The sequence below is a fragment of the Phascolarctos cinereus genome, unplaced genomic scaffold (genome assembly GCF_003287225.1).
Source record: "Phascolarctos cinereus isolate Bilbo 61053 unplaced genomic scaffold, phaCin_HiC Scaffold_4;HRSCAF=312, whole genome shotgun sequence".
NCBI lineage: Eukaryota > Metazoa > Chordata > Mammalia > Diprotodontia > Phascolarctidae > Phascolarctos > Phascolarctos cinereus.
In genome coordinates, this window is record NW_027555847.1 from 640,216,483 (window position 1) to 640,242,264 (window position 25,782).

Sequence of the window (25,782 nt, forward strand, 5' to 3'; positions counted from 1 at the left end):
AGAATGAAAGAAATATCCTGCATAAACAGTTTCCATAAGCCACGTTTTAGAGAGGCCATTGAAGAGCCAGAGAACATGCTAAGGATAGCAAATAAGTTTGCCAAACTATGCTCTGTCATGGTCTGTTGAAGTAACCAAAGTTATTTATCATGGAAAAGAGAAAACTTAAGAAGAGCAGTATAGCTATTTTCAAGAATGTCTGCCATGGAGAGGAATAATGAGATTTGTTCTTCTGGGCCTAGAGAGCAGAATAAGAACAATATGTGGATGTTGAAAAGAGGCAGATTTCAGGTCCATTTAATGAAAACCTTCCAAACCATTAGAGATGAAGAAAAGAAACGAATGTCTTTAATAGCAATGGGAGTCTTTGATCAGATGGTAGATACCACTTAAGAATATTAAAGAGGGGATTGCATTTTAGGCTTAGGCTACAATCCCTACAATCCCTAATACCCATGAACTTAAATGATTCTATTATTAAATGCCTATTCTATATGAAAGAACATACTTTATAGAAATCTATAAGGAATTCAGTAAAACACTACAAATTCAATAAATATATACATTGAAACTCTGGGAATTCAGTGCAAAGGTTTGAATAAGTAAACCTGGTGAAAAATGTCATGAACTATGTATCAGGATTACAGCATGAAAAAAGTCAGTAATTTATGGACTTGAAAAAGGAAAAAAAAACCAACAAAGAAACAATGAGCCTTATCCTATCCATTATAACTTAAAGTCTCTCAGGTGTTATAAGAAAACATGAGAAAGAAACCAAAGGCTTTCATGAACCTTTTCCTAACCTTTCCTTACTAGTAAGGAAATAACATTTTAAGTTAGCCCTATGTGTTAGTAAATAAGAGATTTGCTACTTATTTGTCATGGGTTTTTTTTTTTAATAACATTGATTTGGTAGCATTACACTTCCACTAAAGTCCTCCTCAGATCCATATTTATTGCATAAAAAAGCAATGTCAGGAGTAGTCATAAGAAAGAAACATAGAACTTTAATTTCCTAAAGTGTTGGCTAAGTAGAACAGAATCACAGATTCTTCATTAGAAGAGACCTCCAAGTCCATGAAGAATAACTGGTACCTAACAGAGAATCCCCTTAAGAACACCTCATTCAGTCCTCATTCAGTCTTTTCTTGAGGAACTCTAGTGAATTGCTACCCACTATCTCCTAAGGAAGTCCATTTCATTTTTAATAGATCTAATTATTGGGTGGATTTTTTACTGTTTATTTCCTTTTATATTTTTCTCCTTTTACCTGCTCTGTACAATGAGCATGGCATAGTGGAAGGAGAACTAACATGGAAGAAAGAAAGACTTGGATTTAAGCTCCACCTCTGATATATACTGGCTCTGCAAGCTTGGGTAAGTCATTTAACCTCTTAATGCTCTAGCTAATTATCTAAGAGTATATATCATAATGAAGGTGCTGATCTACATTGATAGAGGAAATTTACTTATCTATGAGTTTATTATATCAATAAAATCACAGGACCAATCCCTATCTCTGTTTTTCCCAAGATGGATAGAAGACTCAAAGGATTAAAATTCCAAAGATACAAAGAAAATAAAATCTGATGTAAAGGAAAGGAAAAAAAAAAGATTTATCAAATAAGTACATTGTATGAGCACAGGGACCTCATCAGTCCCCTTCAATTTTAAATCAGCATAAAGGTAAGAGGGAAATGGGTAAAAAAAATGACTTTTGAATACGAAAGCATGACATGGGACTGTAAGAACAATATAAACTGTAAAATTCAGAATGAACTGGTTGTTGTAAAGGACAACAACAAAAAAAGGTTGTTGTCATACTGTTAACTTTATTAGAGGAAACAAATTTCAAAGAATGTTTAAAACCAATGTTAACACTGGAGGGGAATGAATATGAGCTGTTGAAAGAAGGAAGACCTATCAAACTCCTATTTCATTTCTTTTCTTTGTTTAAGCAGAATAATCTTTAAAATAGAAAGGACAGAAGAAAAACAGTTAACAGGGATTTGATAGTCAAGGTAAGTAGAGTGGTAATAAAAGAACACCTTGTTGCCTTTGATGAGTTCAAGTCAAAGAACCCAGATGCACTACATCTTTGGATACTGGAAGAATCAATGGGTATAACTGCATAGTCAGTGATCTTAAAAAGATCACTGAAAAGTGATATGTAAACCTGCTCTTTGATCCCTTATATCTGTCTTTTACTCACTAGAGGAGGGTAATCTAGGTCATCTACTGATTGCTCACTATTTCTGGAAGGTAAGGTATTCGGTGTGCCTTCATTCTCCTCCTTCCTTAAGTTAGGGGATGATAATAGGGCAGAAATATAAGAGACAGAGAGAGATCTTGAAAAGCTTCTGAGATAAGACCAGTTGGACTTAAATAGAAGGCAATCACTGCAACTGTTTAACTGGCTGTTCTGTTTCTTTACCTTTAATGAATTTTTTAAACCTCAACCCAAATTCTTCTTTTGCTTCAGACCCAGCTCAGGTGTCATATCCTCCTTGAATCCTACCCTAATTGATCCAGAGTGAAAGTGATTTCTCCCTCAAACATTTCTCCCTCAAATACTTTTCCTTAGTGTCCCCTTTGCTTATCACCTTCTAGCCAGTATAACTGTTCACAGACATACAATATCACCTAATGTGGTGTAACAGGAGTTTGAAAATTGAATGCTATCCTAGCATTTACTGTTTAATGGGACAAATATTTCTTATCAGCCCAGAAAGCAATTTTGAACTATCATGATGATGGGCCAGAAGGAATATTTAAGCCATATCAAGGAACTTTGAGTGAGAGCAGAATAAGAAGAAGAACTGGGGACTATATGTGCTGATCCTCAAAGGCAGTGGCACAGCCGGTGCTTTCAGATTCACCAGAGACTCATAAACAATGCTGGAAAAATTTGGTGGCACAGAAACATGTGAAAGAAGAGCTGAACTGCAAAAGAAGACAGAGATATTGAGTTGTGCTGTGAGCCCCTGAATGCATCTTGGAATGGAGGATTTAGACTGACTAAATGACTAAAGGAATTTCCAAACGGTTTATTTTTTCCCCTATTCTGCATCTCCACAACCACCTTGCCTGTCTGATAATATGCAATATAGCATACTTTGCTCATTTCTTTTAACCAAACTTTTCCTATATACCAAGTTTTGCCACCAGGTTGGAGACATCTAAAAGGTACAACTAGTTGACAAGAATCTGTCTCTTCTCTTAGTCTGACTTTTTTCCTGTCTGGAGGTGTTTCCATGCTAGAAGAGACAATGTTGTAATAAGAGAGGTCTCAAAGGCTCCCAGCTATGTAAAGCACATTTATATACCACTTACTATATGCCAGGCACAATGCTAAGTAATGATTTTTATGAATATTATCTCATTTGATCCTCACATCAACCCTAGGAAGTAGGTGCTGTAATTATATCTATTTTACTGTTGAGGAAACTGAGGCAAACAGAAGTTAAGTAACAATGGATTGTAGAATTTTTCAACAAATGAGATTTGTTTAATCTAATATTGGCATTTTCCTAACATTTAGACTTGTCAAAAAGCAGAATGTATTAGAATCCTCTGTTTTAAGAGGTTTTTAAATGGAGGATAGACAGTTATGTGGCATGGATATTTGTAATGTGTTATGTTTCATCTGGTGATTAGACGAAATGCCCCTTGAACTCCTTTCCAATTCTATGCATATATAATTATATAATGATACAATGTTGTTTACTGGTACTGGTAGCAAATGGGATGCAGCCAGGCTTTATGTTTTTGAATATGATTTGTTTTTAAACACAGAAAACTACCATGAATTTAATTTGGGTATACGTGTGTAAGGAAAGGAGGGCATGCCCCTTATATCAACTGATGTCACTGAAAGCCCAGAATGCAATCACAAAGTGTTAATGAGGTGTTAAATTAACAGCAAAGACATAACTATGGCTTGATTTCTTTATGAGGTGTACGTGCCTCTCTGAGTCTCTGAGTCAAGAAGAGAACAACAGGTCTGAGCAAACAAATGAGACATTCTTTGGGAGGCAGATGTTGCATATCTAAGGCCTGAGGAGTTCTCAACAGCCAAATTCAGACCGGAGATGTTATAAAGTGAACCCCTGGGGTGGAACCGAAGGATTTTTCTCTTTGGCTTCCTCCAGTGGTTCATTATGTCTATACAGACCCCTCTTCCTCTACCTCATTTAGTAGTTTGAGATTTCCTAGAGATTTTAAACATGGAGCTTCCTACAAAGGAGACCCAAACAAATAGGATGGTGAGACTGTGTTCTCCACTACTTTTCCCACAAATAAACACATAGGACATTTAGCCTTGAGGGGAAACTATGGAATTCGTAGGAGACACTGCAACCAGCAGGAAACAGAGACACATTCCAGGCAAACACAGATTAAGAGACATAATCAAATGAAGGACAAAGTGACTTCAAGGAGAATGGTACCTGGCAACAGAGAAGAGAGCCCACTATGGATTCAAGGGATAAACAGATCCTGGGAACCCCGCTAAACAACCCACCCAAGAGACACATGTTGCACCCAAAGAGAATGAGATAGATTCTAGGCATTAGATTTTGAGATATGAGTTATTTTTGAGTATTCCCTACATGGATACCTCACCATCATAGTACTTTGTAACCAATTTTCTTTTTTTTTATGTTCCCTTTGAATTTATTTTTATTTTTAGTTTTTCATTTTATTTTTTGCTTGTTTTTTTTATAACTTTATTTATTTTTAATTTTCAACATTTACTTCCATAAGATTTTGAGTTCCAAATTTTCACCCCATCTTGCCCCTCCCCTCACCCCAAGATGGCATGCATTCTGAATATCCCTTCCCCTGGTCTGCCCTCTCTTCTATCTCTTCCCCCTTCTCTTATCCCCTTCCACTTCTATTTTCCTGTAGGGCAGGATAGATTTCTGTACCTCATTTTATATATGTCTTATTTCCCAGTTGCATGTGAAAACACTTTTTAACATGTTTTTAAAACTTTGGGTTCCAAATTTTCTCCCTTACTCCCTTCCCACCCACCCTCATTGAAAAGGCAAGCAACTCAATATAGGTTATATATGTGCAGTTATGAAAAACACTTCCATAGTAGACATGTTGTTAAATACTAACTCTATTTCCCATAATCCTATTCTGCCCCCACATTTATTCTATTCTTTCTTTTGACCCTGTCCCTCCTCAGAAGTATTTGCTTCTGATTACCCCCTTTCCTAGTCTGCCCTCTTCTCTATCATCCCCCTTCTCTCTTGCCCCCCCCATTTTCCTGTAGGGTAAGACAGATTTCCATACCCCATTGAGTGTGTATGTTACTCTTTTTTTAAGCCAAATCCTATGAGAATAAGACTCACTCATTCCCTCTCACCTTCCTCCATTTCCCATCCACTATAAGAGCCTTTTCTGTTTTTTTTTTTGGGGGGGATAATTTACTCTATTCTACCTCTCCCTTTCTCCACCTAAGTATAATCCTCTCTCATCCCTTAATTTTATTCTCCAGATATGACCCCTTCATCTTCAACTCACCCTGTGCCCTCTATCTATCTATCTATCTATCTATCTATCCATCCATATATATATATAATTTTTCCCCTCCAACTACCATAATACTAACAAAGGTCTCATAAGTTATAAATATCATCTTTTCATGCAGGAATATAAACAGTCCAACCTTAATAAGTCTCTTTCCTGTTTACCTCTTAATGTTCCACTTGAGTCTTGTATTTGAAAGTCAAAATTTCTATTCAGCTCTGGTATTTTCATCAAAAATGCTTGAAAGTCCTTTATTTCACTGAATGACAACTTCTTTCCCGTGAAGGATTATACTCAGTTTTGCTGCGTAGGTGATTCTTGGTTGTAATCGTATCTCCTTTGCCCTCCAGAATATTATATTCCATGCCCTCCAGTCCTTCAATGTAGAAGCTGCTAGATCTTGTGTTATCCTGACTGTGTTTCCACAATACTTGAATTGTTTTTTCTGGCTGCTTTTAATATTTTCTCCTTGACCTGGGAACTCTGGAACTTGGCTACAGTATTCCTAGAAGTTTTCCTTTGGGGATCTGTTTCAGAAGGAGATCAGTGGATTCTTTCAATTTCTATTTTGCCCTCTGGTTGTAAAATATCAGGGCAGTTTTCCTTAATAATTTCTTCAAAGATGATGTCTAGGCTCTTTTTTTGAGCATGGCTTTCAGATAGTCCAATAATTTTTAAATTATCTCTCCTGGATCTATTTTCCAGGTCAGTTGTTTTTTCAATGAGATATTTCACAGTGTTTTGTAATTTTTCATTCTTTTGGATTTGTTTTACAGTGTCTTGATTTCTCATAAAGTCACTAGCTTCCAATTGCTCTATTCTAATTTTTAAGGAAGTATTTTCTTCAGTAATCTTTTGGACTTCCTTTTCCATTTGGCCAATTTTTCTTTTCAGGGCATTTTTCTCCTCATTGGCTTTTTGGACCTCTTTTGCCATTTGAGTTAGGCTATTTTTTAAGGTGTTATTTTCTTCAGTATTTTTTTGGGTCCCCTTTAGCAAGCTGTTGACTTGTTTTTCATGATTTTCTTGCATCACTTTCATTTCTCTTCCCAGTTTTTCCTCTACTTCTCTTACTCGTTTCTCAAAATCCCTTTTGATCTCTTCCAAGGCCTGGGACTGATTCATATTTTTCTTGGAGGCTTGGATGTAGGAGCTTTGACTTTGTTGTCTTCTGGTTGTATGTTTTAGTCTTCTTTGTCACCAAAGTAAGACAATATAGTCTGACTCTTTTTGCGAGATTTAATCAAGATCCCAGCCAATCACTTGAGTTTTAAACTCTTTGTTGAGTTAAGAGTCTGCTTCCAATGTGGAGAATGTACTGTTCCAAGCTTCAGAGGTTTGTACAGCTGTTTTTAGCGATACTTCTTGGGACCTGTAAATTTTCAGTTCTTCCAAGGTAGTATGATAAGGGGCGAGGTGTTTACTCCTTTCCTGGTTTATGAGTGACCACAAGCAGTCTTTTCTGTCTTGGAACTGTGAGGAAGGTTTTCTCTCCCCAGCCACTAGAAGCTCTACCATGCCAGCGTTCCTCGTTGCCCCAGGACTGCCATCCAGGACTGTGACCCAGATCTAAGCATGAATAAAGCAAGAGATTCTTGCCTCACCACTGGCAAGGAGATCCCTGCAATCCCGCTCTGATCACCAATTCCCCCTCAGTCTGTGGGCCGGAAGCTCAGGATGCAGCCCTCGCCCAGGCACTCCCACTCTGTGCTCTGCGCTCCAGAACTGGCTCTGAGACCTAGCTCGTCTCTCACCGCAGAAACAGGCTGTTTTCCCACTGACCTTCTAAGTTGTCTTTGGCATTCCTGGGTTGAGAAGTCTGGAATCTGCCACAGATGCCTGCAATTCAGTCCTCTGAGGCCTGCTCCAATTTAGCTGCAGCCTGCGCACCCATGCCCTGCTGTGATTTTCTCCCAGCCTAGCACGATATACCTTTCTGATCAACCATCCAGGCTATTTTGGGCTGGAAATTTGCTTCACTCTGTCTTTTTGTTGGTTCTGCTGCTTTAGAATTTGTTTAGAGTGATTTTTTTACTGGTATTTGAAGGGTTTGGGGAAGAGCTCAAGCAAGTCACTGCTGTCACTCCACCATCTTGGCTCTGCCCCTCAACAATTTTATTACAGATGGAAGATAATGCCACCAGGCTTATAGGAAGGAAGAGAATGTGGGTATGGGTTGTTTTATAGCTTCTGTTTTTACTTTGCTTGCTCAGTAATTTCCTCGGCTAACAACTAATTTATCTACTGTCTACTTTTTAATGGGAAACACACCAGCAGAGGGACCATGATCTATAATGTTAGGTGTTGATCATCACAGGATATGACTGGAGTTCTGAGAGCATTCACTCCTCTGGGGTGTTAACTAATGAATGAACATGTAAGAAAGGCAAATACTATAGGAGACAGGGTGGAGGGGAAGAAGTGATTGTAACATATGAATTTTGATTCAAGAAAACCCAATTTTCAAAAAATCAAAAATTACGAAACTGACCAATTAGAGGATTTTACAAAGCAAAAACATTTCATAGTTGTGAAGACTATTCATTTACAAGTCTCTTTAAATCTATGGAAGTACCATAGTTTAATGACATTTTTAGTCACTTTGGGTAAAAGATAAGAATCAAAGGATTGATAAAAGTACTGTATAGGTTTGATGGCCTGTAGTGATTACAGGCCACAGAAAGGTCATAACTGCTCAAATCTGATTTTGCTTTGAATTCTCTAAGATGAAGCAGTAACTATGGAGTGGAAAACATAGAACTAAAAAGGCTAATAGTCAATTTCTTGGTGTATAAAATTAAAGGACTGATCTAAATGACTTCCAAGGTCTCATGTAGTTTAAAATGTGATACTATTAGCTGATACCTCAGTATATAACTAAAGATTTAGTAAGAGAGCATAGCACTTTTCTTAAGGAGTTTGAGTTATCAGAACAAGATGAATTACATTCTCATGATGTTGGATTCAAAATACTGGAATATATCACTCCCATTTCTTGAGATGTGCAAGCAGACGATAAAAGAACACTGAACAGAGATATGATAAAGGAAGATTTGCAATTTGGGGAAGTCTTCTGTCAAATATCTGAGGCCATATCAGAGATTCAACAATTTTATAGTTTGAGCGGCAAAGCCAAGCAAGTGTTCTAGATTTCAGTGCTGTGATATTTTATTTATATTCGCCCTTCCTTCCTTCCTTCCTTCCTTCCTTCCTTCCTTCCTTCCTTCCTTCCTTCCTTCTTTCCTTCCTTCCTCCCTTTTTTTCCTTCCTTCACTTCTTTTCTTCTTCCCCTCCCTTGCTCCTTTCATTTTTTCTTTCCTGAAAGGGAAGAGGAAGGCCTTCCATTTGGCAGAATTGACTGTAAAAAGACATGGAACTAAGGTCATGGATGATATTGAGCATTCTTACTCTATTACTTCCAGTGATTGTTTGAAGCCTTAACTGCGCTTCATTTGAAAATCTGAGAATTATCTAACTGGAAATATTTAACTAAACAAAACACCAGTTAACAGGTAATGTAGGTATTAATAGATAATTTACGAGGAAAACCACAAGAATGATACAGTCACGATAGCAAAGGTATAAAAATCCAATTTTGTCTTAGCTGTTTCTTCCTTTACTGAACCCTAGGCTTATGTAGCTACTGCTGTTGTTTCTATTAATTTTCCTAAGACAACTATTATAGTAATATATATGTTATCTCTCTGAGATTCAGTATATGTATATACATATATAGATATACCTATTGATTTTAATAACTTTAGTATAATGAAGATGATGATGATTAATAGCCTTAGGATCAACTGTGATTGAGTTCAAAAGAAAAGGAGGAAGGGAGGACAGAAGAAGAAGAAGAAGAAGAAGAAGAAGAAGAAGAAGAAGAAGAAGAAGAAGAAAAAGGAGGAGGAGGAAGAAGAAAAGCATGTACACACACACACACACACACACACACACACACATACACACAGAAAGAGAGAGAGACTCATCACCTATCCTACAAAGTTGTGCTGAAGATCGTATGAAATAATGTGCCTAACTGAAAAGTTGAGTGTTTCTTCTCTAACCCTTCCCACAACTGTCCATACAATACATATGTGTGTGTGTAATTTATCCCAGGGATGGTTCTGTCATTAAATAAGGTGATAATGACAATGATAAAAATGTTACTAGATAGATTATTTCACTTAACCCACCCTTATGAGTAGGTTCTTTGAGGTATTTCTTTGGAGGGGATGGGAGAAGCCACAGCTGTGATTCCATAAATGTAGATACAGCCCAGTGTGAAAATCATTTCTACTGATATAAATTGGGACTTTTCTATAAAAATCATGTTTTAGGAGTTGGCAAGAATAGGAGAGGTTAAATGACTTTCAAATAAACCTATACACAGTAACTATCAGAAGTAAGATTTAATCACAAAATCTCCTTGATTCCAAGATCCGGGCATGGATGTTGATCTACTATACCATACTGCCTATCATTATAGAGTATCACTCCAATATAATGGATCAGAGAACTGAATCTCATAGATGTGAAGAGCTGCACTTATGTTCACACAGATGGTGTGTGCTAGTGGTAGGATTAAAACCCAGATCTCTTCCCACTTCAAATCTAGCTCTTTGCAGTGAGTCAACAAATTGATAAACATTTTTTAAGTGCCTTCCAAGTGTCAGGTACTGTGTTAAGTTCCAAGGATAAAAGAAAGGCAAAAGTTTCTGCTGTCAAGGAGTTCACAATCTAATGGGAGAAGACATACATACATACACACACACACACACACACACACACAAAACCTGAAAAGCAGAGGAGCAGGGAGAGAGAACATTTGATGACACAGGGGCAGGCTGAAAGTCCTGTAGCCATCTGGAAAATGATGAGATGGCTGCCCCAGGGGCTTTCCTTACATGAAAGATCTAAGAGGAGCCCTCTCATATCCACACTCCACTTTCTCCTATCAGACAGGATGGGGGGGAGGCATAAAGGGTACTGAGGAGGTGTGAGTTTCAGAATTGCTGTGATCTCATAAAATGATGAGTTTCTGGAGACCGTGAAGTCCAGAAAGGCAGTCATATTGGAAATGATGCAGGCAATCAGATATAAAGCTTGACATATGTGAATCTCTCAGGGATATATATTTAGGTGTTTGGATAACTTTCACTGGCATGAGTGTATCCTCTATCATCTTACAGAGGGGGATCTCTACAAACCATATTCAATTTCAATTTTGTCTGTGTCTTTCTAAAACTCTTCCATAAAAGAACAACATAATATGCTTGAAGGTTTCCTTTGTTACTTTTAATATTTGGGCTCAACATTGTAGTCCTAAGGTTATCTCTTTATTGTCTCTTACTTTTTTCTTAATGACTGGCTATGCAGTTGCTTGATTTTTTTTATAGCCCTTTTCACAAACAATGTATCCATGTTAACCTGCTGCAGCCTATTGGCACCCACCGCAAAGTATCATTCCATTACTGCCAGGGTCACTTGTCATGAATCTTCTGAGATTGTTGTGTCCCATGATGTGAAGTCATATAGCATGGAATATCACAGAGTGAATATTTACGACCAAAAATGAGCTTTTCTCAAGACCAAGCAGCTTTGGATTATTTAAAATGCTGTGTGCTTTCTTCAAAAGTTATCTTCCTTCTATTCAATTCTGGGCATGGCTCATTACAAGGCACTGAAAGACATTATTTAGGTACATGACCACATAAACTCATCTTTTTTGTATGTTTGTTTCTTTTGTAATTTTAATGGCATTTCAGAGGCTTGTATTCAGTGTAGGGGAAATTTGGAACACTGTACACCATTTTTTTCCACTTTACTTCTAGGAGATTCTCATAAATCTGAAAGCTAGCAATTTACACTGGCTCTGGGGCCTACCTGATTGGTTTTTCAGCCTCCAGTCAGGTCATGAACTTAAGGTTAAATCTGAAGTATATAAAAGTGACATGAACTGAGGGGAAAAAAAAACCAAACCCAACAACAACAAACACAAATACACTTCAGCTTCCGCAAGACCCATGATTCCTTCAAGATCATTAAATCCAAGACACTATTGGATTGATCTCTCTCCCTCACTTTCCTTCCTTTCTTCCTTCTCTCTCTCTCTCTCTCTCTCTCTCTCTCTCTCTCTCTCTCTCTCTCTCTCTCTCTTTCTCTTTTTCTCTCTCTCTCTCCCTGTGTGTCTCTGTCTCTCTTTCTCTCTCTTTCTCTCTGTCTCACTGTTGCTCAAAAACAATCTTTCTTGGACATTCTGCAAAGGCTGAGAATTTTAGTTTCCTGTAAGGGCTACTGTATTTGAAACCTGGCTAGCTCAGGTGACAGGAATAGGCTGTATTCTTCTGCCACTAATTTGCTCTGTAAGTGTGGGTACATGAATTCCTGGGCTTCAGGTTCTTCATTTCATAAACCAAAGGAAAATATACCAGCTCTAACACCCTCTTTTTAAAGATACTCTCAAAACTCCAAAATTTTACATTCTGATATTCTATGTTTTAAGTTCTCTTAGCTCTGATGTCCTGTACCCTATCTTTCTACTGTTGTTGTAAGGTTCCTTTCTGGCTTTAACATTCTGGATTTCACATTTCAACATTTTGTGTTCTAAGATAATTTCCACATCTAATCTTCTAGGATTCAATCACATGTTTTGTCCTGGAATTAACGTATTCTCTCTGCATTTTGGGAAATAATATTGTTTTAAATTATTCCTAACGTAGAACTCTGCAGAAGCATTGAACAAGCAGTCAGATGAGATTTTGAAAATAGTGTTAGTTACATTCAGAGAAAAATATAACTGGTTTGCAAGAAAAAAAGTCTCACAATTACAGAATTCAAGAGGTCATGACAGATATTAACCTGCTACAGGCAGGAAAAGAGTAAATATTTCTAAAGTGATGGAAATCACCCTCTTGACTTCCTGGCAGCATTTCCTAACAAGTCTCTCTGTAATTAAATTCAACAAATAATTATTAAGCGCTTACTCTTTATTCATTCAGTATTCTACATCATCCATTCAATAAAAGCACACATTATGCAATTATTTGAAAGAACACTGTGTTAGACATTAAAAAAGAAAGTGTCAAGAAAACAATACAACTGGTGTGGCATTTGACTTGGACCTTAAGAATTAAGAAAAAATATATTTTAAATATGAATATACAAACTGAAACAGTTGATGTGATTGGGATGAGGATGTATGTAAAGACATATTCTTGCCATCAATGTAAAAATTAACTGATGCTGGTGCTTTCAATCACTCTAGTGATGGGGAACCATAAATCCTTGAAGACAATTATCAAGAGTATCGTAATTCCTCACAAGGTAAAGAAATTCAAGTTACTTTCAACAGATCCTGAAATGCCATAATGTCTTTCAATATCCTTTATATCAGTATCTTTCAAAATACTTTCAGCTGATCTTTAAATGCCCATTTCACTTCAGGCTGTTTTTTCTTATATTAGCCTATGCAACTTCTCTATGTTGAAATATGTTCTGGACCCCAGGGCTGAGTGGAACAAGTGTAATACTTCTTACAAATGACAGCCATTCAAATACTTCAAGACAGCCTTCATGTTCTTATAATGTCCTCCTTTTTCCAGGATAAACATTCTGCATTCACATAGCTAATCCATTTCACCATCTTGTTTGCCTTCCTATAAACATAACAGTCCAATCTGTCAATACTTTTTCTATGATGTGATGCCCAGGACTGAACACAATATACTAGATATGCTCTGTCCAAGGCAGAGTAGAATTACTACCACCACCAGCAGCACCACCACCTTTTTTCTAGGCTCCATGCTTCTCTTCATAATCCTACAATAGACAGGTTTTTGCCTGATGTAATTTCAGAAATGCTGACCAAATTAGGAGAATGTTAATTTCATTCTTTGCAAAGAATCCTTTGCACCCCCATCCTCCAATATCCAGCAAGGCCTTAACAAAATGCCAGTGTATTTGTCTTCAGTGCCCTAGCTATCCCTTTTGATATCATTCTCCTGCCACCATGACAACCTTTCTTTCCATGTGCTATGTTATTTTTCAGTCTCCCTAAGAGATAGTCATGGAGCCTCCACATGAATACCTTATGTAACTCATTGCTCAACAAAGAAACCCAATTTTATTTTGGATGGCTCTGATTGTTAGGGAATTCCTCCTTATGCTAAGGTAAACTTACCCTCACCATAGCTTCTACCACTTTCTGATGGGAACTAAGGAGAATATATCAGATTTCTCTTCCAAATAACAACTATCTTAAGATAAAATTATACACTTCCAAATGCTTAGAGAGAACTCTACAGGAATGGAATACCAGGTAGTACATTTTAATGGGTGTAGGGTAATAAATAGGGTCTTGGGATATAAGGAATTTCTTGGAAAGTCATGGTGAGGATTCTATGGAGATAGCATTAGGCCATCAGGTAGGTAGAGAAAGAAGCCAAAAGAAATAGAGAGGGTGGAGGAAGGGTCACTGAATTACAGAACTTCAGAGTTGGAAGGGATATCAGAGGCTCTCTGGTTCAATTCACAGATGAATAAACATTCCCTCTGCAACATTTCAGCCTTTGAAAATTTTCCATTCATAAAAATCCTCTGCAGTTCTAGATAGCCCATTCCACTTTTGAATAGCTTTAATTGTTAGGAAAGTTTTCTTCATGTAAGACCTAATTTTTTCTCTTCACAATTTCTCCCCTTTTATCATACTTCTGCACTTTGGAGTTAAAGAAACTAAGCTCATTTCCTCTTCCAAATGAATGCCCTTTACATACTTGAAGAGAGTTATCAAGAGTATCATAATTCTTCACAAGGTAAAGGAATTCAACTTACTTTCAGCTGATCCTGAAATGCCATAATTTCTTTCAATATACTTTATTTATATCAATATCTTTCCAAATACTTTCAACTGATCCTTAAATGCCAAGACCCTTCTGCAACATTGCTACTTGACTCTGAATGCCATTCAGCTTATGAGTGTCCTTCCTTAAAATCTGATGACCCCAAACTAAACACAGTTTCCCAATATAGTCTCACCCACATAGAAGTCAGCAGGAAAATCATTTCCCTAGTTTTGGACTCTATAACTCTTTTAATAAAGTATACGAATGCGTTAAATTTTGTGGAACTCATTTGAAACCCCTGACTCATTTTGAATTTGAAATCCCCTAAAACTCTGTCTTTTTTTTTTTCTGCTGGCTAGCCAAGCCTTCCTTAACCTGAACCTTTAAATTTAATTTTTGAACCAATTCATAACACTTTCTATTTATTCATTTGGAGTTTCATCTTCTTCCATTTGACACAATATGCTAACCTGACAGTCTTTTTGAATCTTGACTTGCCCACTATGTAAGTCCTCTCTCCTAGTTTGGAATCATCTAAAATTGTTTAAGTTTAGTATTTATGCTTTTTCCAAGTTTCTGATTAATAAGGCGGAACTCAGATTCCACAGGTATTTAGCTGAGGTTTTACAGGTTGAGGTCAGAGCACTGATTCTTATTTTTAGGGGCTGGTCATTCAATAATTTCCAAACCTATCTAACTGTGCTAGCCACCATTTATCCATGTAGTCTATCAGAATAACATGATGTACTTTTTCAAATGCTTTGCTAACATCATTATCCAACTGATAGTTTGCCAAATAATAAAAGTGATCAGTTCATAAGGGAATAAATCTAACATATCAGTAACCATATGAAAAATTCCAAATCACAAATAATTAGAGAAATTAAAAGAACTGGGAGTTTCTACCTCACATCCATCAGATTAGCAACAGTGAAAGAAAAGGAAAATGACAAAATTTGGGGAAAAATGGGCACATTGATGCACCATTGGAAGAGCTGTGAACTGACCTAGCTCTCCTGAAAAGGAATTTACAGTCATGTCCTAAGTTACTAAACTGTGCATACTGTTTTACCTACTGGTAAAACTAGGCCTATACACTAAAAGGGTAAAATAAAGACAAAAAAAAAATTTATATGTACAAATATTTTTGTAATAACTCTTTGTGTTGGAAAAAAATGGAAACTAAATTGGTACCCATGATTTGGTAAATGACTGAAAAAATATGTTTTGTGGAAGTGATGAAATAATACTATACCATCAAAAAAGAATGCTTTAAGAGAAATTTGGGAAGACATATGAATGGAAGCAAAATGAAGTCATCAGATGGCCTTCTATCTCCTGCTGTGACTGTTCTCTAAAGGAAGCGGAAGAGGAAAATCAGTGAGGATGATGACTTCCGTCTCCTCCTGCCATTTCTTGCCATGTGAAACAGGACCTCCCATGTGGCCATACACCTTCCATGTCCTCTGGGAAGAGGAAAGGTGTCTTCCACTCTAAACATAATATGCTCACACCTGGTCATACTCTACACATTATAATGATTCTGAACCTCTGTACATCAGCATCCAAACATCCCCATCACCCATCATCTAATTCCTTATCCTATTCTCCTCAATCTTTCTGCCTGAAAGTCCAAACCAAACACTAACCACCCCTTTCACTGTGCCCTCTGGAATGCCTATTACACCGATAACAAAACAAAACAAAACAAAACAAACAAAACAAAACAAAAACAAAACAGCATTCCTTAATCTTAAATACTTTTCTCTCCCACTCCTGTCTTTTAGCTGTCACTGAGACATGTCTCTCCCCTGATGACTCTGGCCAACAATACTAGCTGCATTGTCCTAGGCTCACTGGTAAAAGAGGGGTAAGTACAATACTCCTTGCTGTAAACTGCCACTTCCAGGTTCTCTCCTTACCTCTATCACTCAATAACCTCCCTTCCTTTGAAATCCATATAATCCACATCTTTCATTCAAATAAAATCCTGGTAGTTATTTTTTGCATATCTCCAGGTCCCCACCTTCTTTCTTCAATGAATTCAGTACCTGGCTCAGAAATTTATTCCCTTTCTCAACTCCTGGCCCTCAAACTTGGGGACTTCAACTATATATTGACTCTCTCTTCCATTCAGTTCCTCAACCTACTCATTTCCCATGACCTGCTTCTCCACCCTACCTCAGCCATACACAAAGATGTTCATACCCTTGAACTTGCCAACGCTAACAAATGCACCATGCCCATGTTCAAGAATTTTGAAATTCTTGAATAAGTTGTGGTATATAATTGTGTGTGCTATCAAAAATAATGAGCTCAATTAATTTTAGAAAAACATGGAAACCCTTGAAGAAAATAATGAAGAATGAAATGACCAGAAACAAGAGAACATTGTGTACAGTAACAGCAATATTATTTTAAGAACAACTTTAAGTGAATAAGTTATTTCGGCTATTATAAATACCCAAATTAACTATAAAGGACATATGAAGAAAGACACTATCTGCATCTAGAGAAAGAACTGATAAATAGAAGTATATATAGAATATTTTACATATATATGTATATATGTGTGTATAAACATTTGTTTTTTGTTTTTCCTTTTTTGGTGATGCAGTTGAGGTTAAGTGACTTACCCCAGGTCACATAGTTAGTAAGTGTCAAGTGTCTGAGGTCAGATTTGAACTCAGGTCCTCCTGACTCCAAGGCCGGTGCTCTATCCACTGAACCACCTAGCTGCCCCTCACGCATACCTATTTGTGTTTAATGGTAGCCATATCTAAGGTAGGAGGTGGGAGGGAGGGAATGAAAAAAAGAAATTTCCATGATAATGTTGTATATTTCAAAAGAATAACAAGTTGTGCATAGTAGATTTGTGATTTCATACTCAATCATATTTTTAATTGTACTATGTTATGAAAATGCTTATTTTATTCCATTAATTGAAATGAATTAAAAGAATTCTGCAATTCCTTTATCTAACCATAATTTATTGGCTTTCTACCTCTCTCTCTGCCATGCCCTCTAAACTTTTAATCCTTCTGTTCTGTACCAGGTCATCACCCTTGCACTAACTACTGTTTTCTTTTCCACATCTTGATCCCTTGGTCATAGTGACTGGGTCCACTACAAAGTTATGTCATATAACATCAACTGAGCCCTCACTGCTGCTAGGCATAATATACATCCTTCATCCACTGATTATCCCACTATCCATAGTGGGTCTTTTAAACTTTTTTTTATCCCTCATTGAGCTCCCATAGGGCCCTCTCTTTCAGACTCTTAGCTAAGAAACCTCCTTCTACTTTACGGAAAAAAAATGAGGACATTTAGCATTAGCTCCCTCTTCTCCCCTCTTTTTCGTTTTATCACTTAGATGCCTTCTTTCATTAACTTCTCTTTCACTTCAGTCTTAGGCAAAATTTTCCTTCTCTTTAACAAGGCAAACTCCTCAACCTGTATAAGGGATCCCATTCCATCTCATCTTCTCCAACAGAATACTCTCTCTGTTCTCTCCACTTTGTCATTTATCTTTAATTATCCTGCTTATTTAGATATCCTGTTTATTGGCTCCTTTCCCACTGTCTATAAACTCATCCATGTTTACCACATTTTCAAAAAAACTCACTTGATCTTTCCATTCCTGCTAACTATTGTCTTTTGTCTCTTCTACCCTTTATGGCTAAATTTCTTGAGATGGCAGTCTAGAAAAAACTTCCCCTTTTTCTCCTCTTATGCCCTTCTAGATTCCTCATAATTTAGCTTCTGATTTAATCATTCAACTGAAACAGCATCTTCATGATTTCAAATCTGACCTCAAACACTTGCTGGCTGTGTGACCCTGGGCAAGTCACTTAGCCATGTTTGCCTCAGTTCCTCATCTATAAAATGAACTAGAAAAGGAAATGGTGAACCACTCCAATATCTTGGACAAGGAAACCCCAAATGGGGTCACAAAAGGGTCATATACAACTGAAATGACTGAACAACAATTATCAGATTATCTGGCCATACCAATAGACCTAAAAGAAATCTTCTTTTATGCCTATGCTATGTTTCCCCCCCTCCTTTTTTTTGTTATCTCATTTTGCCTGCATAAAACTGTGAAATTGATTTTGCAAACATTCTCATACACATATGTATGTATGTAGTTACATATATGTGTACCTACTTTACAGATGAAGAAACTGAGTCTCAGTAAAGTGATATAAACAGATATACAAAACCTAATAAATGATAGAGTTGGTGACTGAACTCAGATTTTTTGACTTATAGGAAAATATCTGGGTAAAATTCTTTTATGTAAATGGTGAATAAACGGCTAGGTTGGAGGCCTTTGGGGGATATCTATTATTTTTATAGATATTTCCCTTCTTAGTCAATTGCTTAGGCCAGGATACAAAAAATAAGCATATATATGTGGAGGCATAAAATAGAACTTTGGTGCCTGACCAAAACAGTCAAATTCTCATCAAGCTACAACATTCATGCTAAAAAAGGAAGACTCAGGAGTCCCTGATACCACTAAGACTTGTATACCCACTGACTCCAAGATCGAGTGTCATTCTTATTAGCCTACCTCAGATAGCTTATGTTGTCTTTGAAGAATGGGTAGATATAATGAGAACAACATGTGGTCAAATGAACAAAAATACTAAAAATGAAAGAACAGATATTAAAAAGAAAACATAGACAGAAAAGAGAAGAGGAAAGGAAAGACAGAAAGAATGAGAGTCAGAGAATTAGAAAGGGAAAGGGAGAGAATAAGAAAGGAAGACAGTGAGAAAGCAACAGAGAAACAGAGAATTATAACAGGGTGTTATAAGAGTACTGAATTTAATGTCTTTGAGCCTCAGTTTGCTCATCTGTAAAATTGTATGTTTTCCCACCATACCTTAACCTTGTGAAGATAATATAATATGTAAAAAGCATTTTATAAACTTTAGAGTGCTAGCAAAAGGCTTATTCTTACTTACTATTACTATTTTTTTTAGTCTTCTAATTTTGTCAGATAGCCTTAAGATAGAAATGAGACAAGTCACTATCTCATTATTATTGCTGTACATTTAATGTTAGATTACTGCATTAAGAAATAAAAATATTGGGGGCTGAGACAAGATAGCAGAGTAAAGCAGTGACTTGCATGAGCTCACCCCCAAACCCCTCCAAATACCTGTACAATATGGCTCTAAACATATTCTAGAGCAGCAGAACCCACAAAAAGACAGAGTGAAACAAATTTCCAGCCCACCACAACCTGGATGGTTAATTGGAAAGGTATATTGTGCCAGGCTGGAAGAGGAGCTCAGTTTAGAGTGGGCACTCACCTCAGACAACCTGGAGCAGGTCTCAGGGGACTGAATCACGGGCAGCTGTGGCGGTTGCCAAACTTCTCAACACACGAACACCAAAGACAACTTAAAAGGTCAGTAGGAAAAGTCTGTGACCACAGTGAGAGAGAAACTTGGTCCCAGCCCTGGTTCAGGCACAGTTGATGGTGGCTGCTTCTGGAGCTCGGCCCAGAGACTGAGGGGGAAATTAGTGGCTGATCAGAGAGCGATTGCAGGGATCTCTTTGCCTGTGCTGAGGCAGGAATCTCTTGTTTTGTCTGTGCTTGGATCTGAGTCACAGTTCTGGGTGGTGATCTTGGGGTAAGGAGGAGTGTGTTGGAGTGGTAAAGCTTGTAGTGGTAGTGAAGAGAGAATACTCCTCACAGTTACAAGGCAGATAAGAGTGCTTGTGGTCACTCATAGACCAGAGCACAGACCAGCAAAGGAGTAAATACCTTGCCTTTGATTGTACCACCTTGGAAAAACTGAAAATTTACAGGTCCGTGAAAGTATCTCTGAAAACACCTACACAAAACCCCCGAAGTCTGGGACAGTACATTCTCCATACTCCACACTCCACACTCCACTCCCTACCTTAACAAAGACTTTAAAACTTAAGTAATTGTCTGGGACTATGAGCAAACCTAGCAAAAAAAAGTCAGACCATAGAACCTTTCTTAGGTAACAAAGAAGATTGAAACATACAACCAGAAAAAAGACAACAAAGTCAAAGCTCTTACATCCAAAGCCTCCAAGAAAGAGAGGATTCAGTCCCAAGCCATAAAAGAGCTCAAAAAGAATTTTGAGAAGCAAGAGAAGTAGAGGAAAAACTGGGAAGAGAAATGAGAGTAATGCAAAAAAATCATGAAAAACAAGTCAACAGCTTGCTAAAGGAGACCCAAAAAAATACTGAAGAAAATAACACCTTAAAATATAGACTAACCCAAATGGCAAAAGAGGTCCAAAAAGCCAATGAGGAAAACAGTGCCTTAAAAAGCAGAATTGGCCAAATGGAAGAAGAAGTCCAAAAGCTCACTGAAGAAAATACTTTCTTAAAAATTAGAATGGAGTGAATGGTAGCTAGTGAAATTATCAAGGAAAACTGCCCTGATATTCTAGAACCAGAGGGTAAAATAGAAATTGAAGAATCTACTGATCACCTCCTGAAAGAAATCCCCAAAGGAAAACTCCAAGAAATATTGTAGCCAAATTCCAGAGTTCCCAGGTCAAGGAGAAAATATTACAAACAGCCAGAAAGAAACAATTCAAGTATTGTGGAAACACAATCAGGATAACACAAGATTTAACAGCTTCTACATTAAAGGACTGTAGGGCATAGAATATATTATCCAGAGGTCAAAGGAGATAGGATTACAACCAAAAATCACCCACCCAAAACTGAGTATAATCCTTCAGGGGAAAAATTGACAGTCAGTGAAATAGAGAAATTTCAAGCATTCTTGATGAAAACACCAGAGCTGAATAGAAAATTTGACTTTCAAATACAAGACTCAAGAGAAGCATGAAGAGGTAAACAGGAAAGACAAATAATAAGGGACTTGTTAAGGTTGAACTGCTTATATTCCTGCATGGAAAGATGATATTTGTAACTCATGAGACCTTTATCAATATTGGGGTAGTTGGAGGGAAAAATATATGTCTATATACACACATGCATACATACATACATACATACAGATAGATAGATAGATAGATAGATAGATAGATAGATAGATAGATAGAGATAAATAGATACATAGATACATAGAGGTCACAGGGTGAGTTGAAAATGAAGGAGTGATATCTGGAGAATAAAATTAAAGAGAGGATTATACTGGAAGAGAGAGAAAGGAAGAGGTAGAATGGGGCAAATTATCTCACATAAAGTAGACAAGAAAAGGCTTTTACAGTGGAGGGGAAGTGGGTGAAGGTGAGAGGGAATGAGTGAATCCTATTCTCATCGGATTTGGCTTAAGGAGAGAATAACATACACACTCAATTGGGTATAGAAATCTATCTTACCCTACAGGAAAATAGGAGGGGAAGGGAATAAGAGAGTGGGGGTACTATAGAGGGGAAGGCAGATTGTGGGAGGGAGTAATCAGAAGCAAACACTTCTGAGGAGGGACAGGGTCAAAAGAGAGAATAAAGTAAATGGGGGGTGGGATAGGATGAAGGGAAATATAGTTAGTTTTTCATAACATGAGTACTATGGAAGTGTTTTGCATGACTCTACATGTATAACCTGTGTTGAATTGCTTACCTTCTCAATGACAGTTGGTGGGGACAAAAGAAGGCAGAAAATTTGGTACCCAAAGCTTTAAAAACACATGTTTAAAAAATGTTTTTACATGCAACTTGGAAATAAGAAATATAGGAAATGGGGTACAGAAATCTATCCTGGCCTATAGAAAAATAGAAGGGGAAGGGCATAAGAGAAGGGAGGAGATAGAAGGGAGGGCAGATTAGAGGAAGGGGTATTCAGAATGCATGCCATCTTGGGGTGGGGGAAGGGATGAGACAGGAAGAAAATTTGGAACTCAAAATCTTGTGGAAATGAATGTTGAAAATTAAAAATAAAAAATTGTCACTCAAAAAAGAAGTAAAAAAGAAATTAAAATATTGATTTTAATTGATTGAAATCATTAGAATTTAATCTTATCTTCTCAAGATCAGTGTTTCTTAAACTTTAGATTGTTGAGCTTATATGGGGTCATTAAAAATTTGCCAACACTAAGAGGTTTCTGAATGTGCAGCAACCAAAAATTTAAAATCAAATGTATAATGAATCTGAGGTGTTTCTGTCAGTGCTTGCCATTGTTGCATCTCACAACTTCACTGTAGCCTTTGTTCTGAGCACAAAGAATCCACACTTTGCACTGTTCATGCCCTCAGTCCATATAACACCAACACCCCTGCTGAAAGGGGGAAAAGGCTCACCAGCGGAAAAAAATTTAAGAAGCCCTGCTCTAGATCATTGATCTATAGTAGTATCTATGACAATCAATATGGTATATAGGTCTTCCTGTCCACGGGTGACTTTGATTTCTTTCACTAGGTCCCCATATTTTGAGAATGTTTCATTCTACATAACCTGGAGGTTATGAGTTTTCAGTAGAGCAATATGTATTAAAATTGTACTTAGAAGGAAGCCATGGAAAGCAGCAGAGGATATATTTGGATTTTACCAGCAATGATGTGGGCAAGAGAGGTCTGAGGTGAATGGTAAGTATTTGTTAGTAGTTTTCCCCAATATCATTACCCTCTTAACTGGACCAATCTAATGGAGTATTTGAGTGTTTTATATATTTATTGTCTTATGGGCTCCTAAGAGTTCTTTTCATCTCGTGCATTTTTCTTGATGGGTGAAATAAAGTTCAATACCACTACTATCCCCAGCCCCAGTCCCCTCCAAAAAAACCAAAAAACAAAAACCTCTTCATTTATTTTTTCTTTTGTGGGTGAATGCTAAGGTCAGCAGTTGATTGTGAGAGACAATTTTTTTTCTCTAATAATACAATTTCAGTACAATTCATTTATTGAATTCTCAAGAGCATTTTTTTTTGTTATATGTTATATGTTAGTTTATGAAGAATAATGAGCTTCTGGACTAATGAGCATTAGTCTGACTGCTTAATTGCATCTTTTCAGATATTTTATGAATGGTAATTTTTTTGCCACCTTCACTGATACCTTGCATACTTTCTACTGTTTCCTTGAAAAGTCAGTATCAATCAATAAATCTAGGTTCCATAAAATAAACTTCCTATATAGTCTTTGGTCAAAATAATCTGATATTGTGTCTGTCTTATGAATTCTTTCATGTCATTGAATATTTCTTAGATCTTTGAACTACTCTCCTTTTCCAAGGAATGCTAGACTCATGCCCATTTCTGGATAGTTATTCCCTAGGCTTCCTTATCCATATTAGGGACTTTGAATATTACTTCAGTATAGGGACACTTTATCCATATCTCTCTGGGATCAGGGTACCATTAATGGAAAAGGGAACTCATTAGTCTACATCTGTTATTGTAGGTCCTATATTAGCAGCCACCAGCATGTGAGCATTCTGTCATTTATTCATTGATCAATCACATATTCAGTGTCTTTTATGTACGGAGGTCAATACTGTATGATAGAGGAGATGAACCATTTAAATAGAACGTATACCCTGCCACACAGCACTTCATGATTCAGTAAGGAGATTACATCAACATAGGGACCTATGATATTAATCAAGGCATTGCATCCAGAAATATGTAAGTGATATTGACACTATTTTACACTCTGGTCAAGCCATACCTGGAATGTTATGTTCAGTTCTCTGTGCCACATTTTATATAAGACATTGACACATGGGGAAATGCCAGAGGAGGGCCATAAGATAATGGAAGGTTTTTGGATCATGTCATATGAGAATTTCTTGAAGTAATTGAGGACATTTAGTTGATAGTTGATAGCTGTTTTCAACTGTGTGAAGGGATGTTACATGGAAAACCATTTAGACTTGATTTTCCTGTCACCAAAGGACAGAACTAGAGCCTTGGGTGGACCTCAGAAAGACTCATAGTTAGCCTTGATGAGACTAAAAACTTGCTAGTAATTATAGCTCTCCAGAGGATGATGATGATCATGTTAAGTACATTGTAGAAGAGCTTCTTTTTCAGGTATGAGCTGCACTAGGCCACTGAAATTCCTCCTGAATCTGAAACTCTGGGAATCAGTTAATAAACAATATTCCATGACAAGTGCATTAGAGGGGATGGCAAGTCAAGTCCTATAGGAGATTTAATAAAATTTGTTACAATTCAGGGCAGAGCAGATAAGTGAGACAGGAGCTAGAGACCTGGACCTCTCTAAGACAGTAGGTTTGTGACCCTGGACAAGCCATTTAATCTCTATAAGCCTCAGTTTTCTCAGCTGTAAAATGAGGAGTTCAACTTAATGGCCTCTAGGTTAGCTTCTAGCTCTAAACTTACAATCCTGTGATCAGGGAAAATTCATATTCAAGAGTCTGTGATATTTTGAGATAAAAATTGTAAAATGTCTGGCACGTAGTAAGGGCTATATAAATGTCAGCCACTATTGTCATTATTGTTTTTGTTGTTTCATATTTATATGGCACTTCGAGTTTTAAAAGTGTTTCCTTTGCCACAACCTTGTGGGACAGGTCATACAAATACTATCTCCATTTTACAGATGAGTAAACTGAGACTCAGAAAGGCATAGTAAAGATACCTTTAGTAAATTACATAGCCAGGGCTCAGATACAGGTCCTGTGACTCAAGGTCCTACAACAACAAGAATAACAACATTTTTATAAGCCTTTAAGGTTTGCAAAGTACTTTATGTGCTATTTCATTTGACTCTGCCTCAATTCATAAAAGTCATCCCAGATTTCTTTGAAAACATTTTTGATAATACAATGCTAATACAATACATCCATTTCCTAAATGATGAATATCAAATTAGTTTCTATTTTTTGCCAACAGAAAATGAATTGCTACAAATATGTTTGTACATTTAGGCATTTTTATCTGTTTTTATAATCTCTTTGATGTATATTTGACATTGTATTACTGGTAAAATAGTAAGCACAGATTAGTAACTCAGGTGAAGTAGGTATTATTTTTATCCCAATTTTACAGATGAGAAAATTGAGCAGACAGAGATTAATTAACTTACCTGAGGTCAAGTCAATGATGAAGTCAAAGAGTATTTATCTATTGCCTCGTATATGCCAGGCACTGTGGTAAGTGCTAATAGCACAAAGAAAGGCAAAAGACATATCATATCTAGGAATTAACAATCTAATGGGGGAGCCAGCATACAAACAACTTTATATAAACAAGATACATACAAGATAAATTGAAGGCAATCCCAGAGAGAAGGTATTAGTGTAGTGCGGGCCTGAAATCACAAAACTATTGTCTAAAATAGGATTTGAACTCAGGTGTTCCTCCAAGTCACCAGCAATTCCCTGCAGGAGTACCCATGGATAGACCAAAGAAACTAGGCAGCTCTGAATTCTGCAAGTAAATTTGGGCCAAAAACATCACCACTGCACACTA